The sequence below is a fragment of the Triticum urartu genome, chromosome 5 (genome assembly GCF_003073215.2).
Source record: "Triticum urartu cultivar G1812 chromosome 5, Tu2.1, whole genome shotgun sequence".
Classification (NCBI taxonomy): Eukaryota; Viridiplantae; Streptophyta; class Magnoliopsida; order Poales; family Poaceae; genus Triticum; species Triticum urartu.
Window position 1 is genome coordinate 397,407,079 of NC_053026.1, and position 18,875 is coordinate 397,425,953.

General features: G+C 42.9%; 1 long non-coding RNA gene across 1 annotated transcript; it reads right to left on the bottom strand.

Annotated features, from left to right (window-relative positions):
* Positions 1 to 14,884: 14,884 nt before the first annotated feature.
* Positions 14,885 to 18,463, bottom strand: LOC125556071. The gene is made up of 3 exons (XR_007304988.1): positions 18,386 to 18,463; positions 15,346 to 15,422; positions 14,885 to 14,967 (listed from the first exon to the last, which is right to left on the bottom strand). It is a non-coding gene; the product is annotated as an uncharacterized LOC125556071 (long non-coding RNA).
* Positions 18,464 to 18,875: the final 412 nt, after the last annotated feature.

Consider the following 18,875-nt stretch of genomic DNA (forward strand, 5'->3'; position numbering starts at 1 on the left):
GGTACTCTTTCTAGCGGAGTGTTTTCTACGTCGATCATCTCCGTTATATTCTTTTTCAAATGGTTTAACCTATCAAGGTTCTTTGGTTTCACTCATTGGTCAAAGAAGCAACTTAGTTTTACCTCTTCTATTTTCTCTTCTGTTTTTTCCCCGGTGCCATTCTAGATCTCGGGACGAGATCCTCTCGTAGTGGTGGAGTGTTGTAACGCCCCGAGACCGATGTGCCAGGTGTCTTCCAGTTATTCGTTGTTGTTGCCATGTCATTTGCTTGCGTGTTGCATCTTATCATGTCATCATGTGCATTGCATCATCATGTTTTAAAACTTGCATTCGTCCGGGTTCTTCGAGTTCTCTCCGTTGTCCGTTCTGAGCCCAACCACACTTGCACGCGCCCGCGGCATGTCCAAAATATTATTTTATAAGTGGTCGGAAGATGTTCTCGGAATGGGATGTGAGTTGACGTGTGGTCTTATTATAGTGTAGATAGACCGCCTGTCAAGTTTCATCACATTCGGAGTTCGTTCGATAGCCCAACCGTTAAACTATAGCGGCAGTATAGCCGGTCTAACGTCGGACGTTTTCGGTCTCCGGAAACAGATGTCGGGCCCTCTCTCTCTCTTCTCCCCCTCGCAGTCTTGCCACAGCCCACCTAGTCCATCCTCCTTCCCCTCTTCGCTTCCGGAGTTGTCCGATGCGACCGCATGGTCCGAAACCCTCTCTGCACAGTGCATCGAACCCCTCACGTGCGCGTCCGAAATTGTCCCGGACCCGACCCAGACAGTCGTCACCGTTGGGTCCAGATCATCCCCAAACATCTACAAAACATCACCTTTTTCTTATTTGGACTCCTCTTAACCATTTTTTCGGTCGTCCATTTACGATCGGAGGGTTCCGTTAGCCCCTAACCTAACCCACCAGCGTATATAATGGGCAACCCTAGGAATTAGGGATCCTGTCCCATCCTAACATCCATCCAATCCATCCCCGCCGCCACTCTCTTTGTTTTCAGTGCCCAACCAACCACCAAGCCGATCCAATCCATCCCCGACCAACCTCACCGGCCTCTGCTCGATCCAACCCTATAGCCTGCAGTCGTCCTCGATCCAGATTGAGGCGAGCCGTCCCCGAGCTCCCGTGCCTCCCCTTCGTCCTCCTCGAAGACCAACAGAGCTGAGTCCTCGCAGCCGCCTTCGTCCGCGCACTCCCACTTCGCCAAGACCCTGACCAGCCGAGCTGAAGCTCTCCTGCGCCGGCCACTCAGGTCACGTCCCTGCCCGTGCCCTCGTCCTCTCTTTTCTCCTTTTCTCTCGCTGATCTCTGTCTCTCCTTCTCGTGGCCACAGAAGCATCAGGGCAGTGCCCGAGCAGCAGCGCTGGCCACCTTGTGCACCCGACCAGCAGGCCCTAGTGCCGCACCTCCCCTCCGTCCTCCATGACCCAGACGGCCGGCCAGTGTTGCCCATCTCCCTCCGCCTCGCCGCGCCCGTCCCTTGCGTCCCCTTCGAGTCCAGCCATGGAAGCCGCCACCGCGTGGAGCTCCAAGTCCGCCGGCCTGCCTGCACTTTGATCCGGCAGGGAACGGAACCCCGGCGACCTCCCGCGGCCTGATCCGGCCTCCGAGACGCCCTGCACCCTCGGGCCACCGCAGGACCTCCTTCCCCCACGCCAAGTTCGCCGGCGTCGCCAGCCTCTACATCCCCTGCTCCAGATCGTGCGAGCAAGGGAGCCACGCGCGTTGACCAGCGCATGGGCCGCGTCCATCCGAGCCGGCCCAGCAACCGTATCCCGCAGCAAGGTCCATCCATGCCAAGCCCACCTCTCGATCCGGCCAGCGAGGCCTCTCCGCAAACTGGGCCTGGCCCATGGGTGAGGCCACCCACATCCCAGCGCCCTCCTTTTTTCCCTTACCTATTGGACCAGCCAGCAGATTCGGCCCATATTGGGTTTTTTCCCGTTCTGCGATTTTCCTAATTACCAGTGCACTGCATATTTACAGATTGGACCCTATACTTCTGTGGGTAACGTAGTAATTTCAAAAAAATTCCTACGCACACGCAACATCATGGTGATGCATAGCAACGAGAGGGGAGAGTGTGATCTACGTACCCTTGTAGATCGACAATGGAAGCGTTAGCACAACGTGGTTGATGTAGTCGTACGTCTTCACGGCCCGACCGATCAATTACCGAAACTACGGCACCATCGAGTTCTAGCACAAGTTCAGCTCGATGATGATCCCCGGACTCCGATCTAGCAAAGTGTCGGGGAAGAGTTCCGTCAGCACGACGGCGTGGTGACGATCTTGATGTACTACCGTCGCAGGGCTTCGCCTAAGCACCGCTACAATATTATCGAGGACTATGGTGGAAGGGGGCACCGCACACGGCTAAGAATATGATCACGTGGATCAACTTGTGTCTCTAGGGGTGCCCCCTGCCTCCGTATATAAAGGATCAAAGGGGGGGTGCGGCCGGCCAGGAGAGGGCGCGCCAGGAGGAGTCCTACTCCCTCCGGGAGTAGGATTCCCCCCTTTCCTAGTTGGAATAGGATTCGGGAGGGGGGAAAGAGGAGAGAGAGAAGGAAGGGGGGCGCCGCCCCCCTCTCCTTGTCCTATTCGGACTAGGGGGGAGGGGCGCGCGGCCCAGCCCTGGCCACCTCTCCTCTCTTCCAGTAAGGCCCACTAAGGCCCATATACTTCCCGGGGGGTTCCGGTAACCTCCCGGTACTCCGGTAAAATCCCGATTTCACCCGGAACACTTCCGATATCCAAATATAGGCTTCCAATATATCAATCTTTATGTCTCGACCATTTCGAGACTCCTCGTCATGTCCCCGATCCCATCCGGGACTCCGAACTCCTTCGGTGCATCAAAACTCATAATATAACTGTCATCGAAACCTTAAGCGTGCGGACCCTACGGGTTTGAGAACAATGTAGACATGACCGAGACACGTCTCCGGTCAATAACCAATAGCGGAACCTGGATGCTCATATTGGCTCCTACATATTCTACGAAGATCTTTATCGGTCAAACCGCATAACAACATACGTTGGTCCCTTTGTCATCGGTATGTTACTTGCCCGAGATTCGATCGTCGGTATCTTAATACCTAGTTCAATTTCGTTACCGGCAAGTCTCTTTACTCGTTCCATAATACATCATCTCACAAGTAACTCATTAGTTGCAATGCTTGCAAGGCTTATGTCATGTGTATTACCGAGAGGGCCCAGAGATACCTCTCCGACAATCGGAGTGACAAATCCTAATCTCGAAATATGCCAACCCAACATGTACCTTTGGAGACATCTGTAGAGCACCTTTATAATCACCCAGTTACGTTGTGACGTTTGGTAGCACACAAAGTGTTCCTTCGGTAAACGGGAGTTGCATAATCTCATAGTCATAGGAACATGTATAAGTCATGAAGAAAGCAATAGCAACATACTAAACAATCGGGTGCTAAGCTAATGGAATGGGTCATGTCAATCAGATCATTCACCTAATGATGTGATCCCGTTAATCAAATAACAACTCTTTGTCCATGGTTAGGAAACATAACCATCTTTGATTAACGAGCTAGTCTAGTAGAGGCATACTAGTGACACTCTGTTTGTCTATGTATTCACACATGTATTATGTTTCCGGTTAATACAATTCTAGAATGAATAATAAACATTTATCATGATATAAGGAAATAAATAATAACTTTATTATTGCCTCTAGGGCATATTTCCTTCAGTCTGTTTCCTCTGGAGTCGACTGGAGTGTTATTTTCTCTTGCGCTGATATCACTGTTTTTGCTATGGCGGGACTTAGCGCGGCACCGCTGATGTCGGTGCTTGGGTTGCTTATTGGAGGGGTCATCCTCCGCTGTCTCGTCGCCATTGCCTTCTTTGGGTGTATCCACCATGTATATGTCATGTGATGAAGTGGCGGTCCGGGGCCCTGTGGGCGGTGGTTCCTGTTCGTCTCCTGCATCGTCGTCCATACCGTCGATGTCTTCGGAGCCGAATTCAAGCATGTTGGTTAAATCATCGACAGTGGCTACTAAGTGGGTGGTGGGTGGGGAGCGAATTTCTTCGTCGTCCGCATCCCATTCTAGCCGGACATAGTTCGGCCAAGGTTCTCTTGCCAAGGAGAGAGTCCTTAATGAGTTTAGCACGTCGCCAAAAGGTGAGTGCTGAAAGATATCCGCAGAGGTGAACTCCATGATCGGCGCCCAATCGGATTCGATAGGTATCGACGCAGGCGGCTCGGAGTCCGTGGCTGGAGACGAATCCAGTGGTTCGGCAACACGGCTCTCGTAAGGGGTGAAGTCAGTATTCAGCTCTATCGCTACTGAGAGTGCAGCCTCCATGGCGGGGTCTATCCACCCGTCCTCGGATGGCGCACTTTGCTTCGGATAGAGGGTCGGAGTAGTTGCAGATGCGATCTCCCGAACATTGTCCGACGGTAGAGTTACATCATGCTCGTTGTGTTTGTGCGGCGCACCTAACATGGGCTCGAATCCATCGAAGATCAAGTCTCCGCGGATGTCGGTAGTGTAGTTTAAGTTTCCGAACCTGACCTGATGGCCAGGGGCGTGGTTCTCGATCTACTCTAGATGGCCAAGCGAGTTGGCCCGCAGTGCGAAGCCACCAAATACGAAGATCTGCCCGAGGAGGAAAACCTCACCCTGGACCGCATCGTTACCGATGATCGAAGGAGCCATCAAGCCTTACGGTGACAGCACAATGGAACTCTCAATGAAAGCACCAATGTTGGTGTCAAAACCGGTGGATCTCGGGTATGGGGTCCCGAACTGTGCGTCTAAGGCCGATGGTAACCGGAGGCAGGGGACACGATGTTTACCCAGGTTCTGGCCCTCTTGATGGAGGTAATACCCTACGTCCTGCTTGATTGATATTGATGATATGAGTATTACAAGAGTTGAGCTACCACGAGATCGTTGAGGCTATACCCTAAAAGCTAGCCTATGGTATGATTGTTGTTGTCCTACGGACTAAACCCTCCGGTTTATATAGACACTCGAGGGGGCTAGGGTTACACAGAGTCGGTTACAAGGGAGGAGATCTACATATCCGTATTGCCAAGCTTGCCTTCCACGCCAAGAAAAGTCCCATCCGGACACGGGACGAAGTCTTCAATCTTGTATCTTCATAGTCCAACAGTCCGGCCAAAGGATATAGTCCGGCCGTCTGGAGACCCCCTAATCCAGGACTCCGTCAATGGGCAACTATAATCTCTAATTGTCATTGCAAACATGTTTCATTCATAATAGGCTGAATCAGGAACGATGAACTAATCATATTTACAAAACAAGATAGGTCGAGTTCATACCAGCTTCTCTCATCTCAATCAGTCCATCATATATCGTCATTATTGCCTTTCACTTGCACGACCGAACGGTGTGGATAATAATAATAGTGCACGTGCATTGGACTAAGCTGGAATCTGCAAGCATTTAATACAAGGGAGAAGACAAGGTAATATGGGCTCTTGGTTAGATCAACAATAATGCATATGAGAGCCACTCAACATTTTCATCATGGTCTTCTCCTCTCGACCCCCAAAGAAAAATAAAACTATTTACACGGGAAAGCTCCCAACAAGCAAAAGAAGAACGAGAAATCTTTTTGGGTTTTCTTAATTACTACTACTACAAGCATGGAAAGTAAACTAGCTAAAAGTTACAACTAATTTTTTTGGTTTTTCTTAAGGTTTTTCAAACACACAAGAAGAAGGCTTAGAAAGAAAATAAACTAGCATGGATAGTACAATGAAAAAGTATGAGCACCGACAACTAGAATGAGTGTGTGAACATGAATGTAATGTCGGTGAGAAATACGTACTCCCCCAAGCTTAGGCTTTTGGCCTAAGTTGGTCTATGGCCACTGATCGAAGCTACTCTCTCCGGTGTACTGAGGAGGGTCCTCAGGGTGCCACTGGTTGGCGATCTCCTCCGGATCCCACAGATAAACAGACTACGATAAGGATCAAGTGGTGGCTCGGCTCAGGCTCTGGGACTTGTGTCAGCCTCCAGTACGCATAAATGGCCTTCGGGTAAGATGAGGTACGTGCCTGAAAGTATGTTAAACAGAGAGGGTGCAGGCAAGGTAATAATCTCACAGTAAGTTTTATCAAATATCAATTTATACTTAATCATCTTCTTCTTATCTTTAACAATAAAATCATGTGCTACCATACTCTCATAATCTAGAAAAATAAGGGGCAACAACTTTTCCTCTTTCTCATAATGCCTAATAGGTATCCCAAAGTATTCAGCAAGGCGTGAAGCAAAGATGCCTCCGAAGATGGGACCCTTTGTTCGGTTCAGATTTAATCCTTTAGCAACAATAGCGCCTAAGCTGAAAGTGGTATCACGAAACAAAGCATGGCACAATATGACAATATCAGGGGCACTAAGATTTCCACTGTTCTCGCGACCAAATTAAGCATCTACTAGCAAATATCGCAAAGTAACGAAGAACAGGAAAATGTATACTGGTAATTCTTGCATCTGAAATTTTCCTAGTTTCTCCTATAGCAATTCTATCAATAAACCATCCACATCTCTACGATGTGGTTCCTCGATGCTGCCCTCAAAGGGTATCTTGCAGGCCCGACAAAAATCAAGAAGTGACATATCCTTAACCTCATCATATAAGTGAAACTCCACTAAAGGTGGTGATTTCTAGCATGGAAATAAAAATTTTGCACGAAAATATTAGTGCGTAGATGATACTGTTCGCACTGGTCGCAGATGAAGTCAGTGAGGCTTGCATTCTTAGCCAAATAATAAAAGTCATTGTAAATCCCGGCTGCTCTCAAGAACTCATCACATGGCCGTTCGCACGACCGAACCTCCGCTGTGCGAGGAAGATTGTATTTGGGCTTTTTATTCTTCTCATTCTACTTATCCGTTGAGCTTCGGCTCGAGGAGCCTCTCAATAATCTCTTCAACATTTTCTCCCTCTGAAAATTTCTGAAATTTTTAGTGAATCAAAATAAAAGTGAACCAAACTCAACAAGATTGATAGCAACTACTCCTACAAGTGCCTAGAGGCCATATCATGCATTAAAATTACTTTTGACCACATAAATTTGACATGAAAGCTCAAGAACAGGGTCACCTTAGCAGCAAAAATTTGCAATAAATAAAGCACTAGAACAAAAACTAATTGGACCATTGGAGGAGTCACATACGGAGGAACAATCCTCCAAAGCAGTTTTGTGGATGGAGCTTTGATCAAGGAGATCGAAAATGGCAACAAGATGAGCTAGAACACGGGTTTGAGCTGTGGGATGATTTTTTCTAGAGGAAGACGAAGTGTGTGGGTGCTGGAATAAGTGGAGGGGGTCCACGAGGCAGGGGGCACGCCCCGAGGGGGGGGGGGGGGGGGGGGTGGGCGCGCCCTGGACCCTCGTGGCCAAGTGGTGTGCCCCCTGGTGTGTTCTCAGTGCCAATAATTCTAAAATATTCTACAAAAATTCATATATCATTTTCAGGACATTTGGAAGCTTTTATTTTTTGGGTATTTTTATTGCAAGGATAATTCAGAAAACAGACATAAAATACTATATTTGCTTCATTTAATCTAAATAACAGAAAGTAAAAGGAGGGTACAGAGGGTTGTGCTTTCTAACTTCATCCATCTCATGCTCATCAAAAAGGAATCCACTAACAAGGTTGATCAAGTCTTCTTAAAAAACTCTTTCCGAATAACATGAAACCGAAGAATTTTTGAATAACACTAAGTTACCTCCACGGGGATATGCATGTCCCCAACAATAAGAATATCTTATTTCTTCTTGACAGTAGGAAGAGGGAATTCAAAACCTCCAATAGTAATCGTTGAATTTTTTCCAATAGAATTGATACTGTGGGCTGGAGGTTGTTTCCTCAGAAAGTGTATCGTATGCTCATTACCATTACCATGAAAAGTGGTATTGCCTTTGTTGCAATCAATAACAGCCCCTGCAGTATTCAAAAAGGGTCTACCAAGGATAATCGACATACTATCGTCCTCGGGAATATCAAGAATAACAAAGTCCATTAAAATAGTAACGTTTGCAACCATAACAGGCACATCCTCACAAATACCGACAGGTATAGCAATTGATTTATCATCCATTTTCAAAGATATTTCAGTAGGTGTCAACTTATTCAAATCAAGTCTACGATATAAAGAGAGAGGCATAACACTAACACCGGCTCCAAGATCACATAAAGCAGTTTTAACATAGTTTCTTTTAATGGAGCATGGTATAGTTGGTACTCCTGGATCTCATAGTTTCTTAGGTATTCCACCTTTAAAAGTATAATTGGCAAGCATGGTGGAAATTTCAGCTTCCAGTATCTTTCTTTTATTTGTAACAATATCTTTCATATACTTAGCATAAGGATTCATTTTAAGCATATCACTCAAACGCATACGCAAAAAGATAGGTCTAATCATTTCAGCAAAGTGCTCAAAATCCTCATCATCCTTTTTCTTGGATGGTTTAGGAGGAAAAGGCATGGGTTTCTGAACCCATGGTTCTCTTTCTTTACCGTGCTTCCTAGCAACGAAGTCTCTCTTATCATGACGTTGATTCTTTGATTGTGGGTTATCAAGATCCACAGTAGGATCAATCTCTACATCATTATTATTGCTAGGTTGAGCATCATCATGAACATCATCATTAATATTATCACTAGGTTCATGCTCATTACCAGATTGGGTTTCAGCATCAGAAATATAAATATCATTGGGATTCTCAGGTGTGTCAACAACAGGTTCACTAGAAGCATGCAAAGTCTTATCATTTTTCTTTTTCTTCTTCTTAGAAGGACTAGGTGTATCAACATTAGTTATCTGAGAATCTTGCTCAACTCTCTTAGGGTGGCCCTCAGGATACAGAGGTTCCTGAGTCCTTTTACCCCCTCTAGTCACAACTCTAACAACATTATCATTTTTCTTATTATTTAATTCATTGAGCAAATCATCTTATGCTTCAAGCACTTGTTCTACTTGAGTGGTAACCATAGAAGCATGTTTACTAATAAGTTTAAGTTCACCTTTAACTCTAGACATATAATCACTCAAGTGTTCAATCATATAAGCATTATGTTTCAATTGTCGACCAACATAAGCATTGAAGTTTTCTTGTTTAACAATAAAATTATCAAATTCATCCAAGCATTGGCTAGCAAACTTAGTAGATGGGATTTCACCCTTACCAAATATGTAGAGAGAATTTACCTTTACTACCTATGTCGGGTTATCGAGACCATGTATTTCTTCAATAGGTGGTAAGTTCTTAACATCTTCAGCTTTAATACCCTTTTCTTTCATAGATTTCTTAGCCTCTTGCATAGCTTCAGAACTGAGAAATAGAATACCCATTTTCTTCATAGTTGGCTTAGGAGTTGGTTCAGGAAGTGTCCAATCATTATCATTACTCAACATATTATTCAATAGCAATTCAGCTTGTTCAATAGTCCTTTCCCTGAAAATACAACCAATACAACTATCCAGGTGGTCTTTGGAAGCATCGGTTGGTCCATTATAAAATATATCAAGTATTTCATTTTTCTTGAGAGGATGATCAGGCAAAGCATTAAGCAATCGGAGAAGCCTCCCCCAAGCTTGTGGGAGACTCTCTTCTTCAATTTGCACAAAATTATATATTACCTTAAGGCAGCTTGTTTCTTATGAGCGGGGAAATATTTAGCTGAGAAGTAATAAATCATATCATGGGGACTACGCACACAACCAGGATCAAGAGAATTAAACCATGTTTTAGCATCACCCTTTAATGAGAACGGAAATAACTTAAGGACATAGTAGCAACAATGTTTTTCCTCATTAGTGAATAGGGTGGCTATATCATTCAATTTAGTAAGATGTGCCACAACAGTTTCAGATTCATAGCCATAAAAAGGATCAGATTCAACCAAAGTAATCAACTCAGGATCGACAGAGAAATCATAATCCTTATCAGAAATACAGATAGGTGAAGTACTAAAAGCAGGGTCATATTTCATTCTAGCATTCAAAGACTTTTCTTTCAGCTTAGTGATGACCCACAAGTGTAGGGGATCTATCGTAGCCTTTTCGATAAGTAAGAGTGTCGAACCCAACGAGGAGCAGAAGGAAATGATATTCAGTTTTTAGTAAAGTATTCTCTGCAAGCACTGAAATTATCGGTAACAGATAGTTTTGTGATAAGGTAATTTGTAATGAGTAACAAGTAATGAAAGTAAATAAGGTGTAGCAAGATGGCCCAATCCTTTTTGTAGCAAAGGAAAAGCCTGGACAAACTCTTATGTAAAGTAAAGTGCTCCCGAGGACACATGGGAATTATCGTCAAGCTAGTTTTCATCACGTTCATATGATTCGCATTCGGTACTTTGATAATTTGATATGTGGATGGACCGGTGCTTGGGTACTGCCCTTACTTGGACAAGCATCCCACTTATGATTAACCCCTATTGCAAGCATCCACAACTACAACAGAAGTATTAAGGTAAACCTAACCATAGCATGAAACATATGGATCCAAATCAGCCCCTCACGAAGCAACGCATAAACTAGGGTTTAAGCTTCTGTCACTCTAGCAACCCATCATCTACTTATTACTTCCCAATGCCTCCCTCTAGGCCCAAACAATGGTGAAGTGTCATGTAGTCGACGTTCACATGACACCACTAGAGGGATGACAACATACATCTCATCAAAATATCGAACGAATACCAAATTCACATGACTACTTATAGCAAGACTTCTCCCATGTCCCCAGGGACAAACATAACTACTCACAAAGCATATTCATGTTCATAATTAGAGGGGTATTAATATGCATAATGGGCCTGAACATATGATCTTCCACCAAATAAACCAACTAGCATCAACTACAAGGAGTAATCAACACTACTAGCAACCCACAGGTATCAATCTGAGGCTTTGGGACAAAGATTGGATACAAGAGATGAACTAGGGTTTGAGATGAGATGGTGTTGGTGAAGATGTTGATGGAGATTGACCCCCTCTCGATGAGAGGATCGTTGGTGATGACGATGGTGATGATTTCCCCCTCCCGGAGGGAATTTTCCCCGGTAGAACAGCTCCGCCAGAGCCCTAGATTGGTTCCGCCAAGGTTCCGCCTTTTGGCGGCGGAGTTTCGTCCCGTGACCTTGCTTATGATTTTTTTCCTCGACGAAAGACTCCATATAGCCAAAGATGGGCATCAGAGGGCCACCAGGGGGCCCATGAGGCAGGGGGCGCGCCCAGGGGGGTAGGGCGTGCCCCCACCCTCATTGATGGTTGGTGGCCCCCCTCTGGTGCTTCTTTCGCCCAATATTTTTTATATATTCTGAAAATAATTCCCGTGGAGTTTCGGGACTTTTGGAGATGTGCAGAATAGGTCTCTAATATTTGCTCATTTTCCAGCCCAGAATTCCAGCTACCGGCATTCCCCCTCTTCATGTAGACCTTGTAAAATGAGAGAGAAAAGGCATAAGTATTGTGACATAATGTGTAATAACAACCCATAATGCAATAAATATCAATATAAAAGCATGGCGCAAAATGGACGTATCACTTAGCTAACAGTTTATTAAGATCATATCTATCTTTGCAAGCTAAAAGATCCCTAGCAGTTTCTTCATCCATAACATAACCCTCAGGTACATCAGGCAATTCATATCTAGGGGGAGAATCTTCATCATCACTTTCATCAATATTATCCGTTTCAATAATTTCATTCTCTCTAACCCTAGCAAGTTGTTCATCAAGAAATTCACCTAATGGCACATTATTATCAAGCATAGAAGTAGTTTCATCATAAGCATCATGCATAGCAGAAGTGGCATCATCAATAACATGCGACATATCAGAATCAATAGCAGGTGTAGGTGTCTCAAGTTTACTCAAAACAGAAGGTGAATCAAGTGTCGAGCTAGATGGCAGTTCCTTACTTCCCCTCGTAGTTGAGGGAAAAATCTTGGTTCTTTCATCTTTCAAGTTTCTCATAGTGATCAACATATATAAATCCCAAGTGACTCAAAGAATAGAGCTATGCTCCCCGTCAACGGCGCCAGAAAATAGTCTTGATAGCCCACAAGTATAGGGGATCGCAACAGTTTTTGAGGGTAGAGTATTCAACCCAAATTTATTGATTCGACACAAGGGGAACCAAAGAATATTCTCAATTATTAACAGTTGAGTTGTCAATTCAACCGCACCTGAAAGACTTAATATCTGCAGCAAAGTATTTAGTGGCAAAGTAATATGGAAGTAACGGTAACGGTGGCAAAACTAATAGTATTGGTTTTGTAGTGATTGTAATAGTGGCAATGGAAAAGTAACTAAGCAAAGATCAATATGTGAAAAACCCGTAGGCAATGGATCAATGACCGCCACACGCCGTCCCGCCTCGCCGGAGCCCCCGACTCGCTGGAGCTGACGACCCGCTAGTTTTCCTCGCTACCAAGTAAAAGCCATCGGTTTTTTTGGTTTTGTTTTTAGATCAGTTTTGTTTTAGGGTTAGGGTTTTTCTCAGTTTTCTTCACTTTCGCTAATTAGCCAACGTTCACCCGAACGCCTCTGTTCTTGAACGCGTTCGTCCGTTCATCTCTGCTAGCGAACGTTTGTTCGTTAGTCTTTTCTTTTTATTTTATTTTCGGCTAGGGACCTATCCGCGATTATTTTTATCATAGTTTAGCCCCTGATCTTCAAACGCCCGCAACTTTTTAACCGTTCGTCCAAATCCAGTGAAACCAACGCCAAAATCTTCGTCTTTAACCCCTCTTTCCAGTTAATCAATTTGAACATGGTTTTGACAAATTAAAATTTGGTTGCAAGCAGATTTGAATTTGAACTTCTTTTGACCGCAATTTGAGTTTCGTAGCTCTGATTCGATTGATTCTTTTTGCGTATGAAGCTCTTCACTTGTACTTTCCATTTGGATCTTTTCATTCGAGTTTTACCTTCTATTGCTTGAGTGCTTATGTATGTTATTGTTTGCTTGCGATAGAGTTTCCGAAGTGCGAAGCGTGCTACTGCGAGTCACTAGGGTTTTCAAATCGTCAGGAAGGCAAGTAACACTTTGATCATACTTTTCATACCCAGCTTTTATGCATTAGTTTTAATCCTCAAACATTGCATGTATAGGATCTGTTTAACTTGTGTGTATTTTGGGAAGTAGATGTTGAGGTAGTACCTATTGCCCTTTTCATTCAAACCATGGGAGTTACTTCTACGTTATGCTTATACCGCTATGCTATGCTCGTAGACGTGGTTTGGCTTGAGTGATTCATGTCAGCTGTGAGAATTATTGTTAACTAAGGGTTTATTTAAGGTGGCTACTTAACACACATCTGGGTGGATTGTTTGTGGGCACCTAGGGCAATCCAGTGCTGTCCAAGGAGATCCCGGGGAATCCGTGTGATCATCCTATGGTCCGCCACCCAGGCTCAAAGGGATGATATTGTTATTCATGCTGGAAACTTCCGTGTCCAGACACAATATATTATGGGCTCTGGCATAGTTGAGTATGTTGTGTGAACTCTTTCAGTGGTAAACTAGTAGATGTAGGGGATGTAGGTGGTACGGTTTACTCGTCGAAAGGGCTAATGCTTTTGAAAGACTGTGTCTCGGTCATCCGTTTCTCAAACATCATGTAGCGTGAGAAATCAACAAAGGAGATCGAGTCTTGTGGGGAAAAGTGCACAAACCTCTACAGAGTGTATAAACTAATCATGATTAGCCATGTCCCCGGTTATGGGCATCTTGAGTATCTGGTACTTGAATTATGATGTTGATCTCATCACTTTACTCTAATTAATTTGTTGGTTGATGATTACTTTAATTGGGATTGAGATGGGGTTTCCATTCTCAATGTTTTTTTAACAAACCTTGTAGTTAAATAAAATATATTCCTTTGAAGTAGGGAAAAATTGGCTTTTCGCAAAAACATTAACCTTAGAGCCTCCACCAGGCATATATGCATATAGTTATAGCTGTTACATGTTCTTTGCTCTAAGGTGTTATATTTACCAGCATATTCCATGTCCTGACCCGTTTCGAGCTGCAACATATTATGTTGCAGACTTTTCAGACGAAGAGTAAGGTGCGCTACGTCGTTGTCGTGCACTCAGCTATGCCGTTGGAGTTGATGGACTCGCTTTATCTTCCAAGCCTTCTGTTGTTATCTTATTTAGATGGCCTTCAGCCATATTATTGTAATAAGTTCCACTACACCACAACACCAATGAAATGGCATGTAATCTGCTGGGAAAAACCACTTAAGGGGGAAGATAAACTGCCGGGAGAGCAATTCTACCGGCAGATAGAACTGCCACGAGAATGGCTGCCGGGAATTACTTCTCCCGGCAGATAAACTTCTCCCGGCAGTTTAACTGCCCCCACACATTTATTTACCGGAAGTTTATTTTCTCCCGGCAAATTGACCATGGCATATAAACTACAGTTACCGGCAATGTAACTGCCGGCACAAGCTTGTTTACCCGACAGTTAATATGCCATCACGTTGATTTCACTAGCATAAGCAAATTGATCTGGGCCACAAATCGCTAATTTAATATGCATTCATTTTGTGCAGGCAATCAAAACAAATGACACAATTTCATAATTCACATATGGGCCTCATAGTAAAACTTACCTTCATTCAATAAAATTAACGACCAAATACATAGGTTTCTAGAAACGCCCATATATAAGGGTGTTGTGCAACAAAAGGAAAATTACATATGTTTTGGATGTGACACATGGCCGAAATGAGCATATAGTGGCTTCTATGCTAAACTAGCAACACAAATTAGCTTTCCCCATGGATGTAATGTTCCCAACAACGCGAGGCCCTAATCATTCAAAATGCTTATAGTTTATTGCTTTAACTTCTGCTAGCCTCTCGCTCTTGTGCTTCAGCATTGTCTCCTCTTCCTTTTTCCATTCTATTTCCTGAAAAGAGAAATTTTTGGCACATTAGAATTTACACGTCAGATGTAAGTAGATTGCCGTTTGTTTTCTTTCTCATTGTTGCCTTTTGCTTTTCTTCTGACACATCATCTAAATGTTCCAAATAAAATATGGTCAGGTTCATAGTTTTACATGTTGAAGGGGGCAAACTAATACGAAGTCATGGCAGCATGGCAAAAGTTGGAACCCAAATTTGGCCATATTCAATTTTATTTTATTTTAAATGCTTCACAAGAATGAATGGTAGATGCGCACGTGTGTACATAATGTCACCCCCGTTTGTCAAACCATCTTTTTGGACTCAGACTAGAACAAAAATAATAAATGAGTAAATAAGTTCAGGTTGGATATATGACTTACCAAGTGTACTCTCTGCCTCCATTCAAACTTCTCCTCCTAACATGTTGTAGCCTTTGCTCAGCTGATAATTACTTGCCCTGACATAATACATGGAACATATAAGAATCCATGCTTCATGTTATTCTTAAGAAACAGTAACTTATTGAGTAAAAACTAGATTGAAGACCCCAACCTTGTAAAAGCAGCATGTAATAACAATTAAACTCTAGAAGAGTACTCCACTTTCAGTCTGTCTTAGCAGCAAAATGAAAGGAGACATAAATAAGTTCTCTAGCTAGTTATTTTTCTTCCATGTAACAGTATATGTGCATGATGACAGTTGAACTAGATGATCTCACATCGATCGACCAATGGGAATAAACAGCACAACACAAAAATCTTTTTACCCAAAGCTTTCTTGTAAAACTCCTACAGTGTTTTACTGATTTAGTATTCAGTAGTAGCATCCACTTGTTTAGCACCAAAAGATTATTGAACTCCCTATACTGATAAGACTTAATAAAGCATGTGTGCAGTCATTTAGAAGTATCCACCGCGGCACTGCCATAGTGCATAGATCATTTAGAAGTTTTCACTGGCCGAGAGCATATCTACAATCCTTTACGTACAATATAAATTGAAACTGCAAACATTCCCTGGTGCTTCCTATCAAGATGTCTGAAGATGAAAACGATAATATGTTCTGAAGAACTGTTCTTACTCGATTACATGGAGAAATATTTAAGTAGTGACTACCCTGAGTTCAAGCATTACAAAATACTACTCCCTCCGTTCCTAAATATAGGTCTTTCTAGTGATTTCAACAAGTGACTACATACGGAGCAAAATGAGTGAATCTACACTCTAAAATATGTCTATATACATCCGTATGTGGTAGTCCATTTGAAACCACTAAAAAGACTTATATTTAGGAACAGAGGGAGTAGATGTTTCCTTTCGCACAAACAACACATGTCCAAGCATAATGTGTATATAGGTATGAAAGATAGATCACAGTAGCTGACAGCACAGGCAAGCAACATAGATAACCATTGTTTCATATGCACGCTCAAAAGAATCAAGTAAGCAAAAGTAGTTTGATTTTCACATTTCAAGTTTTGATGTGATAACTCAAGAAAATTTAGTCCTGAGCCATGACACTAAGACGTTGAACTTCACAAATTTGCGCAAAATACTACAATGTTGAGATCATGGAATGATTAATTTCCCCATGACCACAAAAGCAGTAACTCATAACCAAATATATATCTAACACAACACACATACATTAGTCATGTTGGTCTGTAGAAGTTTTTTTTTCCAGGAGATACTCCTAATAGTGCAAATAGAAATTAAAACGCTAAATCGACAAATTTACTGTAATAACTGATAAGGATGATCCTTGAAGGATGTAAGTGTGACCACCAGAAGAAAATCAAATCACGTACAAGTTTTCGGAGTTGTGCAATTTAGGGAATCACCTTCTCAAGCACAGGATCAAGCGATAGAACACAAGTGATATCAAGATCTTGTAGAAGCTTCTCAAAATATATAATTTCTTGTGACAATATAGTTACTGCAATGCTTATGAAGTTGAAAAGTATACATAAACTATTATCTATTAGATGGCATGAAAGTTTAAGCATAATTTTTGGTACCTATGTGAACTTGTTCTTTATATAATATATGGGTATATCACATTCAGACAACAACTTTCACAGCACATAAATAATAAACTTCATATCAGAGAACTAACACTTTTGCAAGCTCAAATCTTTAAACTCTAGAAGCAGTACTCCACTTTCAGTCTATATTTGTAGCAAACAGAGAAGAGACAGAAAGAGATTCTCTATCTGAAGTATATGTGCATGATGATGAGTGAACTAAATGATCTCACATCAATCGATCAACAGAGATAAACAAGGGTACTTGTTCATTCCAACTACATGTTCATTAGTCAAATTTCGTTGTCTTTTAACATCAAGAATTAGCACAAAGAGCACTTAATCATAGTAAATGGGAGAATAGCCATTGGCACCAAGAATTAGAGTTGTGAAGAGCATCTTCATTGGTACATTCAAGCACAAGTTTGAGAGAGAAAAATGTTACCTCAGTATTGAACTCCTATGAAACAATTAGCTAGATGGTAAATCATGGCAGGAAAGTAGGTACTTTTGTAGAGAAATTTTTAATATCAAATCCACACTCATGTCTATAAATTTATCTCTTTCAGATGGAGGCACCAAAAACTTTATAGAGTGCTACATTTCCCTACTACTATAGTAAACAATTTTTTGAATTTGGATTAGCAGTCCGCACAGACTCGAGAGCAAATACAAGTCATTGATTTGTTCCATAAAATTAATATCCACCGTTCATCAGTACCTTGCCCAAGAGATCTAATGGTTGACATTTCTTAGATTCGCTATGTACGGGCAGGCGCCAAAACGACTCCAGGACCTTTCTGGAATCCTGATAGCTCCAAATGGGCCCACTGGTGAAACTATGCTATTCAAGATCTTTTGTAGCTATGATCGGAAACAACGATGACTAGAGTAACCTTCCTTCTACTCCGTAAAAACTACTCCCTCCGTTCCTAAATATAAGTCTTTATAGACATTCCACTATGAACTATATACGGATGTATATAGATGCATTTTAGAGTGTAGATTCACTCATTTTGCTCTGTATATGATTCATAATGAAATCTCTATAAAGACTTATATTTCGGAACAGAGGGAGTAGCTTGTATAGAGCACTAATCGTTTGTATCTACCAAGTTTTCAAGCAGCAACTTGCCAATCCTTTGGACGGGATTTAATACTCAATGGCATACATACTACTCCCATCTGAAAATAAATGTTGCTCAAATAAACGGATGAGTGAGTGAAGAACACGTGCATCGCTTGTGCCTTCGACTAGTATACGCAGTCTTCAGTTGCGCAATGTCTGAACCTGAATAAATAAAGACCGATCCATGTACTAAAAAGGATGGATACAAGCAAATGAAATAGGCACATATACTTGCGTATTAAGATAACAAAATGAAATATACACTAACCTGGCTGAAACCCTTTACAAATCACGAGCACTAGGAATTCCTCAAACAAACCAACCACCGCTAGAACCAGTCTCCAATCCTTTCACTAATAGCACCTGCATCAATTTGGTAGGAAAAGGAAAAAACAACAAGGAACACGCTCAGTAGTAACTCGGTGGAAGGGGAAATCTCCCTTCATACGGACAACTGGAAAACGCGCACCATGAGTTCTCATCGAGCAGAGAAGAAAAGATTAACAACCTTGGTAAGGAAGATCTCACCTGCATCGGGTTTCCACCGAGACGGATCTGAGGAAAGTATTGTACCACCATAGTAGAGATGGGACACCACGCTCGCCGTTGGCGGGGAGGAAGCCGTGGTGCGGAGTCCACCTATGCTCGTCGGCGTGATGGACCGTAAAGAAGAGATGGAGGCGACCGGCATCGTCGACCAGTTCTGGTGGTGGTCTTAAAGGGAGGGAGGCGACGACGATGTCGCAGGCGTATCGAGG